We start from the raw sequence: 10,070 nt of genomic DNA, 5'->3' as shown, positions 1-10,070 counted from the left end.
CCTGCCTTTGGCACAGGGCATGATCTTGGAGTCCCGGGATCGAGTCCCACCATCGGGCTCCCTGCACGGAGCCTGCTTCTCCCTCTGCCTGTGTCTCTGCCTCTGTCTCTCTCTCTCTCTGTGTCTCTTATGAATAAATAAATAAATAAATAAATAAATAAATAAATAAATAAATAAATAAATAAATAAATAAATAAAATCTAAAAATAATAATGAAGTTAAATTCAAATTTTTGTGACATGGAATTAAGACTACTACCCTCCAGGGACACCTGGGTGGCTCAGCGGTTGAACATCTGCCTTCAGCTCAGGGCGTGATCCTCGAGTTCTGGGATCAAGTCCCATTGGGCTCCTCGCAGGGAGCCTGCTTCTGCCCATGCCTCTGCCTACTCTCTGTGTCTCTTTTGAATAAATAAATAAAAATCTTTTTTTTTTGAAAAAAGACTACTGCCCTCCAAATTAATGTTAACTCTTTAACACAGTTGGAATCAATTGTCAAAACAGATTCACCTGGGGAATCTATAAAACACCATGTTGAAATCAAACTCATTAGGTCTCTGGCATTTCACTGATAGAGACAAAAAAAAAAAAAAAAAAACTATGTTAGTCCCATGTTTCTTCTTTTTTGGTGGACCAGTATACCTCTATTAATAAGTGAGGTTGCAAATGTCATTTTTTCCTCTAATACATTGCATGATATTTTAATCTCTCATAGATTTTTTTTTTCTCATAGATTTTTATAAGTGACATAAGAATCAGCTGTGATTAGCACCTCATGAGGAAGCAGCCAACTGGTATTTTAAAGAAAAATTTAGGTGATTTCCAGAGACAAATTGATGGATGGATATATAGACTTTAGTGAAAAATCTTTCCATTTTACAAGTGGTATTAATGACATGAGGGCAAGAAGAAAACAATGAAATCGAATATACATTATTAGACATTTTGAAGTGGTTCATATGCTTAGAACATTGTATTGGGTATCTAAGAGAAAATTCAATTTTCTCAAGTCTCTGGAACCTGTTTCCAAGGTGGATGGCTTTATTTATATCTAAGAGTGTGAGGATCAGAGTTTGAGGAGAGTAAAGTCTACATGGAACAATACTCAGAAACTTTTTCCTGATTTCCAAGACTGAAATATATATTCTAACTCTATATACTTACTCTATACTTCAATAATGCTCTAGACAAGTTTCTGGCATATGCTTCTAAATGTATTACATATATTTTTTTGTATTTCTGTTTTGCTCATGAGACTGTGAGAATTAAAAAAAAAAAACTTGCTGCTTGTTACACTTCTTCATATCTTGAGTGACTATCTTTATGCCTGGAACATATTGATGGTCTATGTATTTTTGTTAAAATAATAAATTGATAAACATTTTTTGCGAAGTTGGAGGCTTTTCTTCCCTGTTTGCTATAGAGTGAAGTACAATAGAAGTTGTAAACCTAGGGTGGCTCAGTGGTTAAGCGTCTGCCTTTGGCTCAGGTCATGATCCCCGGGTCCTGGGATTGAATCCCACTGTGCTCCCCATGAGGAGTCAGCTTCTCCCTCTGCCTATGTCTCTGCCTCTGTGTGTCTCTCACAAATAAATAAAATCTTTTTTAAAAAAAGATGACTAAAAGGATGCTTATGTAGCAGCATGATTATATCCTTCTTTGCATTATTTTGTATTAAATTTATGTATATAAATCTTATCTAAAAATATTAATTATTGCGATAATCTAACTGGCTTCTCTGCTCTGTGGCAGTTTATTCACAGCAAAGTATATAGAATAATTATGTTAAATGTAAGTCAAGTAGGGATGCCTGAGTGGCTCAGTTGGTTAAGCATCCACCTTTGGCTCAGGTCACAATCCCAGGGTTCTGGGATCAAGCCCAGTGTCTTGCTCCCTGCTCAATGGGGAGTATGCTTCTCCCTCTGCCTGCTGCTCCCCCTGCTAGTGCTCTCTCCATCAAATAAGTATATAAAATTTTTTTTTTAATTCCAAAAAAAATGTAGGTCAAGTAATATTACTACTCTGCTCAAAATCCTTCAATGACTTCCTGATGATGAACGAGGTTTGCCATATCTGGCCCCTCTAACTTCTCTGACCTCGTCCACCCTGGCTGTCTTTCTAGCTCACTCTGTTCCACATCGCTGATGCCAGGTGCATTCCTGCCTCAGGGCATTTGTCCTTAGAATGCCCTCTGTCTGGAAGGCTTCTCCTCTGGAAATCACAAGCCTTGTGCCCTGACTTCCTCCAGGTCTTTACTCATATTCCACCTTTTTAGTGAGGACTTCTATACCTCTTGTTTGAATCACCATCAGTCTCTGAGATCCTTACCTACACACATGCACTTTCCCTACCCTCTTGCCTCTGCTTTTTCCAATCATTTATCACTATCTAACATACTATTTATTTTATTTATCTTTCTTATTATTGTCTCATCAGGAGAGAAGGGACTTGAGCTTTTTTTTTTTCCTTTTTATTTTTCACTGTTTATAAATCCCAACACCTGGAGCAGTGTCTGGAAATTGGTAGACATAGAAAAAATGTTGAACTGTTGAAAAAATGAACATTTGATAGCCAATACATTTTGTTTTGATATACTATATTTTATGATATTAAAACATGTCTTCAAAATAATAACATCTGTTTTGGTACATAGAGGATTATTATTTTGTATACAAACACTAAATACTAAAACTAAAACTTTCAAGAGGCTATTTTTTCAAGACAGTTAGGAATAAAATATTCAACAGTGAATGAGGAGTAAAACATTTTTTTAGACCCCAGACAAATTGGCCTTTTTCTTTTTTGTAGTGCTAATTCTAAAAAAAGTGTCTCTGTCTAATACATATGGACATTTTCCTTATAAAGCACATTTTTCCAATGTAGATCACCAGAGGATCAAGACCATTAATAACTATCTTTAAAACTACTTCATAAAGTGTAATATGCATCAAAGAACTTTACCAAAAGAGCACCAGCATTGTCAATTTTTGTTTTTAACTGATAAACAATATATCATGCTAAACACTAAAGTGTAAGTCAATGTCAAGCAATGATGAATGCCTTTGTAAATTTAATGTTTCCCAAAACATTAAATGATTTTCCAGCTAATCATAGATTTAATGTGTGATATGAGAATCAGCTGTGACCACCACATCATTAGATAAAGGGCCACAAACTGGCAGCTGCCAAACCAATTTGGATGACTTCCAAAGACTCAAGAAAGAAACTCTTAACTCACTCTGGTTCAGCCACCCCTCTGGCCAGAAGGCAAAGATAAAAAGATTGTAATTGAATAAAGCATGATGACACTTCCTAACATAGTCCAAAAATTTTGTTTTGAAAATGAATGAGTAAAGGAAAACATGTAGACAGTAAGGGTTGAAGTCAAGCTGTTTGCAGGTCTTCATGTCTTTTCAAAACTTATTTTTTTATACCTTTTCAATTATGAAAACAAGATGTGCCTTCCTTCCAAATACCTATTCTTACCCTGTGACCTCAACATGGTCAGCAACCAAACCCTCTACCCTCAACCAAATAAATGCAAACCCTTCCAGAACAAATATGTCTTTGAGTCAGGAAGACCTTCCACATTATTGTGCAGTTATTTGATGCCCACACATCTGAGTATTAGTCATCAGTGCAGTAGATTAATACTTGTTCTGCTCCTTTAGATAATGGTAATGTTAAAGTAGTTTGTTCCAACACTTTGATAAGCCCCTTGGTTTAGTTTAACCCTTTAGATAGTCAGAATATTGCTTGGATCACAGATAAAGTTAATATTGGTGCTATTTTCCAGGCCCAGGGATAAGACAGGTCAGAAAAAAGGAACAACATGTGAGATATTCTACTTAAGTATACAGAACTTTTTTGTGTGTGGTCTATGACAGTGATTTTTATATTTTTGTGTCAGATATAAGGATATTTCATGGAGAATTTTGATTTCTTTATAGAACTATCATTTTTATTTAAGTATTATTTTATTTCCTTTATATCCATGTGTTAACTTTTTGCTTTGTTTGGTTTTTGAAGCCTAAAGCTAGTACTCTGGTATCTACCTGAATTTCAGAAATATTACAGAAACTGCAATTTGATGAGCCACCAGAAAATCATATTTATATACAGGAAACAACTCCAAAATATAAAATCATTTTCAGTTAACAGTGTTATTTTTTGAGTGGTGGAAGAAGTATTTCTTAATACAGCAGTATGAATAGTCACCATCCTCATATATCGTCCATATCCTGCTCTGCCCGGCTGCAATTCAGATTACGACTGGGACTAGATATCATTTTGGATAAAATAAAATCCACTATCATGCTGAGGTACCTGGAAAAATGTTCTCCCAATTAAAAATTCTATAAGAGGTAAATGCCTGGTAGTTGGTTCTTTCAAGAAAAATGTACATATTACTTGGCAAATTCTTGAATATATCTGAACAAGGTGGCAATAGGCCAGAATGGGTTGACCTGCACTCCTGTGAGTTGATAGAGAATAAGGGAGATGTTTTTGGAGAAATAATGTGTTGAAGGTAATAGTTTGCTCTCTTCATCTAAGGAGCAACTCTCAGTAAATTGCAGAAAGAAATAATAAAGATTCCTATGTATTTAGAGTTAATCTAATTTTATTTACTGAGATCACATACATTCAAGGATCAGAAAGAGAACTCCACAAAATATGTTTTATGCAATCCAACTATGTATATAAACTGAAGTTGATTTTTTAAAGTTTATTTATTATTATTACTATTTTTAATAATCTCTAGTCTCGAACTCACCACTCCAAGATCAAGAGTCACATGCTCTTCCAACTGAGCCAGCCAGGTACCCCTGAAATTGATAGTTTTTAAAAAATATATAAAAGATGCCTTTGCTTCTCCTGCTATCCAAATCCCACATTTCAACATCATTGCCTGTGTCTATTGTTGCATCAGTCATTTACCTCTATTATGACAATTAACAGTACAAACAAAATTTTTTTTCATATTGAAACATCAATTCTTGTTAATGCTCTAATTTTGTTGGTAAGAATATATGAATCTATATTCTTTCCCTACATTTTCTATTTGAACTGAGGTATCTTTTTATTGGTGGTATCTAGCCCTCTTAATACAAATTCTGGCAAACAAGAACAGCGTAACACTATCCAGATGGCTTTCTAAGCAGGTACTTTTGGGTATGTAAATACGAAGGTCATTCATCTATAACAGATGGGTGACTTTTGCATTCTGTTTATGAGGGTGAGTCCAGCTTATTGCAGGTTCTTCCTTCAGGAATTTAGAGCTCTTTTTTAGAGCACAAAAAGGAGGCTTTAATACCCTTGGAAGACAGCTTTGGCTAGACCATTGTACTCAGCAGTGATACTGAATAATCTCTACCATTCATTTAAGAACAAGATACATTGGTTTTGTGTCAATATTTGCTTCTGTGAAATGATTATTTTTCAAGCTAGTTCTTTCAGAATTCTGTTCTTAGTATTCATAAAAGCTACTAGTGATGTCTATTTCCTGACACTCCACGAAATCTTTAAATCATTTCTGACACCTCTTTACCCTCAAATTAATGCCTTTTTCTTCATGTGGATTTAGATCAATAGCAATATAAAGAAAGCAACTCTCCAATCTAAATACTTTGTGTTTGTGATGCACAATTAACCTGTAAATTACACTGAGATTTGTGAAGAAAGATAAGATATTTGCCAATTTTCCCCATCAGTAATAAAATCAGTCTTTTTCATGTATCACTACAAACAAAACAGGCACTACAGCATTTCATGAATATCATAAAAATATTATTTTGTAAGTTTTCAACAGGAAGAAAGAGTCTGCCTTTTTTACTTTGGATAGTACAGTGACTTTTTAAGCATATTCTCTTTGAGTGATTTTTATAGTCTTAATAACAACTGCATATTCAATAACAAAAATATATTTAGCAAAGTCTTGGTTATTTTTCTCCATCTCATCTTTTCTTATTTTACTTAGTAAAGCAGAAGATAAAAATAGTAACTGATATTGCAAAAGCTAATTGGGCATTGTTCTAGTTTCTGTTTATTGTTTTCTTGCTTTAAAAAGTAGGCTGACCTTTATTTCTTGCATATGACACCAAAAGCATAGGCAACAACAGAAAGAATAGATCAAATGGACTCCAGCAAAATTAAAACATTTGTGCATCAAAGAACACTATGAAGAGAGTGAGAAGACAATCTATAAAATGAGAGAAAGTATTTGCAAATCATATGATTGATAAGGGATGAATATTCAAAATATAGAAAGGACTCCTATAGTTGAACAACAACAACAAAAAATCAAACAACCCAGTTCAAAAATAGGCAAGGGGGATCCCTGGGTGGCGCAGCGGTTTGGCGCCTGCCTTTGGCCCAGGGCGCGATCCTGGAGACCCGGGATCGAATCCCACATCAGGCTCCCGGTGCATGGAGCCTGCTTCTCCCTCTGCCTGTGTCTCTGCCTCTCTCTCTCTCTGTAACTATCATAAATAAATAAAAATTAAAAAAATAAAAATAAAAAAAATAAAAAAATAAAAAAAACAAAAATAGGCAAGGAATTTGAATAGACAATTCTCCAAGGAACATATACAAATGGCCAGTAAGCACAAGAAACAATGCTCTGCAGCAATGTTAGTCATTAGAGAAATGCAAATCAAAACCATAATGAGCTAACACTTCTCATCCATTAGTCTGGCTATAACAAACGAACAAACAAACAGAAAGAGAAAATAGCAAGTGTTAGTGAAGATGTGGAGAAATTGGAACCCTCAGGCATTTCTGATGGGAATGCAGACTGGTGCAGCTATGATGGAAAACAGTATGGTGGCTTCCCCCCAAATTAAACATAGAGTTGCCATATAATTCAGCTGTTCCACTTCTGAGTACATATCCAAAAGAATGAAGTCAATGACTCACCAAATATTTATATACCAATGTTCATGGCAGCATTATTCACAATAATCAAAAGTTGGTCGTTGGTGGGAACAACCAAAATGTCTGCCAACAGATGAATGTGGTTTCAAAAAGAGGTGATATACACATACAATGGAATATTATTCAACCTTAAAAAAGAATGAAATCCAGACCCCTGCTATAAGGTGGATGAATATCAAAAATACAAGTGAAATAAGCCAAACACAAAAATTATGATTCCACTGTGATAGGTATTTAGAATAGATAAATTCATAAAGACAAAGTAGAATAGAAGTAACCAGGGCCCGAAGGAAGGAAAGAACAGGGAATTATTATTTAAAGGGTACAGATTTCCTGTTTGGTATAATGAAAAAGTTCTAAAAATGGATACTGGCAATTGTTGCAAAACAGCATGAGTGTACTTAATGTCACTAAATTGTACTACTTAAAAATGGTTAAAGTGGTAAACTTTATGTTATGTATATTTTATCAAACTTTTTAAAAATAAGAATTTTGGGAAAAAGTAGGTGGTATAGTATTTCAACTTCCTGCCTGAGACAGCTCTCTGTTTAGGAAGTGAGAGGGATTGGACTATCTCAGTTCAAGAAATTAACCCTCTGTGTAAATCTATAGTTCCTGCATTTTGTATGTGTGTGATTTTTAATCCTTATCTTGATCCTGGACCACTGCATAGAGTTTTCATTTTGCATTTTTGAAACTCTTATTGTACTGAGAACAATCTCTTGGCTTTGGCTTTTATATTAGATGACAATTCTATTCTATAAGCCTGCTGATCTTGTGACATGCTCCCTAGTTTTTCACAATATACACACTGATGTTGATAAATCCAATGTTACTACCACATGACATGATCTAGATAGTATAGCGTTTGGCTTCATAGAATTTATGTTCATATAAATGTCAGAGGAACAAAGTAAGTATAGAAAGAAAGCCAAAGGCATAAACTTAGCTGCTATGTATTCCATGGATTCAATGGCAGAGACTGTATATTATTAATCTTTACATCTCCAATGCTTACCATACTGCTTAATAACTCTTGATTAACATTTAATAATATAATAGTAATATTTTGTATTTTCTCAGTTCTGTACTTTCACATGCATTATTTCTTTTAACCTTTAAAATAACCTTAAAAGTTAGATATGTTATTATTAATTTACAAGTGAGAAAACTGGAGGTTGGATAGTTTCTTTTTTTTTTTTTTTTTTGGATAGTTTCTTGAAGATAAAACAGCCTCTCAAGGGTTAGAATCAAAATCTCACCAGGGTCTCTTGATTCATGAGTTGACGTATATTCAGTGACATCACAGTAGCCTCCATGAGTATCATTCAAAGAGCTTTGTTAGGGGAGAATACTTCATCCCTATGCTTCCCATCTCTTTCCAAGTTGAGAAAACTGAATTCATTCTGTCCCAAAGAAAAGAATGAAATTTATCTGATTGGTCAATCAGAGAAAACCAAATTGAACATGCTCTGCTTAAATCAGTTCATCCTTTTTTTCCCTTTGGTGTCTGTAGATAGCACAAATTTTCCTCAGCACTTCCAGCTCCTAAGTCTTATTCAGAACTAGGTGCTTAGGTCTATTCAAATTTGGGGTTTAGTTAGGGAGCTCATTCAGCCCCTATGCTGAATATATTTTCCAACTTGTAATAAAGTAATAAAAATAAATTTCAGGCACTAAATCAATTATCTAAGTATAAACTATTACTGATATGAATTTTACCTGTTTTCTGACAAGAATATAAAAACACAGATACTTCAATCTATATAATGTAGCATATTTCTCAAATTTTTATCCTAGTTCAAAAATTCCATTGTTTTTAAAATACTCAATGTATTTAATCTTGAACTAAATGATCTACAACTAATTTTTCAACACCAAGTCCTTCATTTGTTTAATATGCTTGACATATAACAATCAAAGGAGTAAATTTAGAGACACTGTCAACTGAATGAAATTTTAAGAGGGGCTTAATATTCTTCATATTGAAGTTTAGTGCAGGTGGCAATATATTCAAGGAAATTTTTATATACACCAATTATTCAAGCAAATATTTATATATACAGATATGAAATCCAAACATATTTTTTCACTGTTTTACTGTCAATTGCCAGGTTGAACTCCACAGACTTAAGAGCTTTCCAAATATAAAATGTAATTTCTAAATCAGGGTTTTAGGGATCCCTGGGTGGCACAGCGGTTTGGCGCCTGCCTTTGGCCCAGGGCGCGATCCTGGAGACCCGGGATCGAATCCCACGTCGGGCTCCCGGTGCATGGAGCCTGCTTCTCCCTCTGCCTGTGTCTCTGCCTCTCTCTCTCTCTCTCTCTGACTATCATAAATAAATAAAAATTTAAAAAAATAAATAAATAAATAAATAAATCAGGGTTTTAGAATTTTTGAGTGAATACATTAACCAAATTTATTCACTGCATGACTGTTCACAGCGATCTACAGACCAATGTATGTTGTCATTCTCTAGGAAATTGTGGAGAAATCTCCAAACTTTTTTGACCAAACATCTGAAGAGACGATGTTTTTTTTAAAAAAACTTCTTTTAGTAAATATTGTTCCAAACCATAAAAAAGTGACAAGTATTGACAGTTAAACCAAGTTTATCAATTTCAAGTGAAGTTGTGATTAGAAGTATTTCAATTTGAATTATGTACACTTGATAATACCATTAAATTATTATGAAATATGTTACTTATGGTTTCAATATTTTGATGAATTCTTGGAGAATTTCAATTATATCTAACCTATCTTTATTGCAGTTTTCAAACAGCCAGACCACAGTCAGGTAGACATGCAATTGATAAAAAAAAAAAAAGATAAATAACATAAGAAAATTTCATTAAAGAAACTGATAACCAAAGGTAGCATTCTGACCAAAGACTGTATATGAAATTCAACAAAATATTGAAAACAGTTTAAAAAAAAAACAGTTGACCTATGCATTTTCCCTTGATTTAACTTGATTTATTCAGACAGATATCTATGTCACTTTATACAATATCTCTTACAAAAAAATGTAAAAAACAATAGAAAGACATGTAACCACCACTTGAATATTCTGTACAATTTTCTCAATATAGATTTTAATGTAAAAATCTTTTTTTTTTTTTTAAAGTTTGTCTTGT

This window comes from Canis aureus, chromosome 33, assembly GCF_053574225.1.
Source record: "Canis aureus isolate CA01 chromosome 33, VMU_Caureus_v.1.0, whole genome shotgun sequence".
NCBI lineage: Eukaryota > Metazoa > Chordata > Mammalia > Carnivora > Canidae > Canis > Canis aureus.
This window is presented reverse-complemented; position numbering follows the sequence as displayed.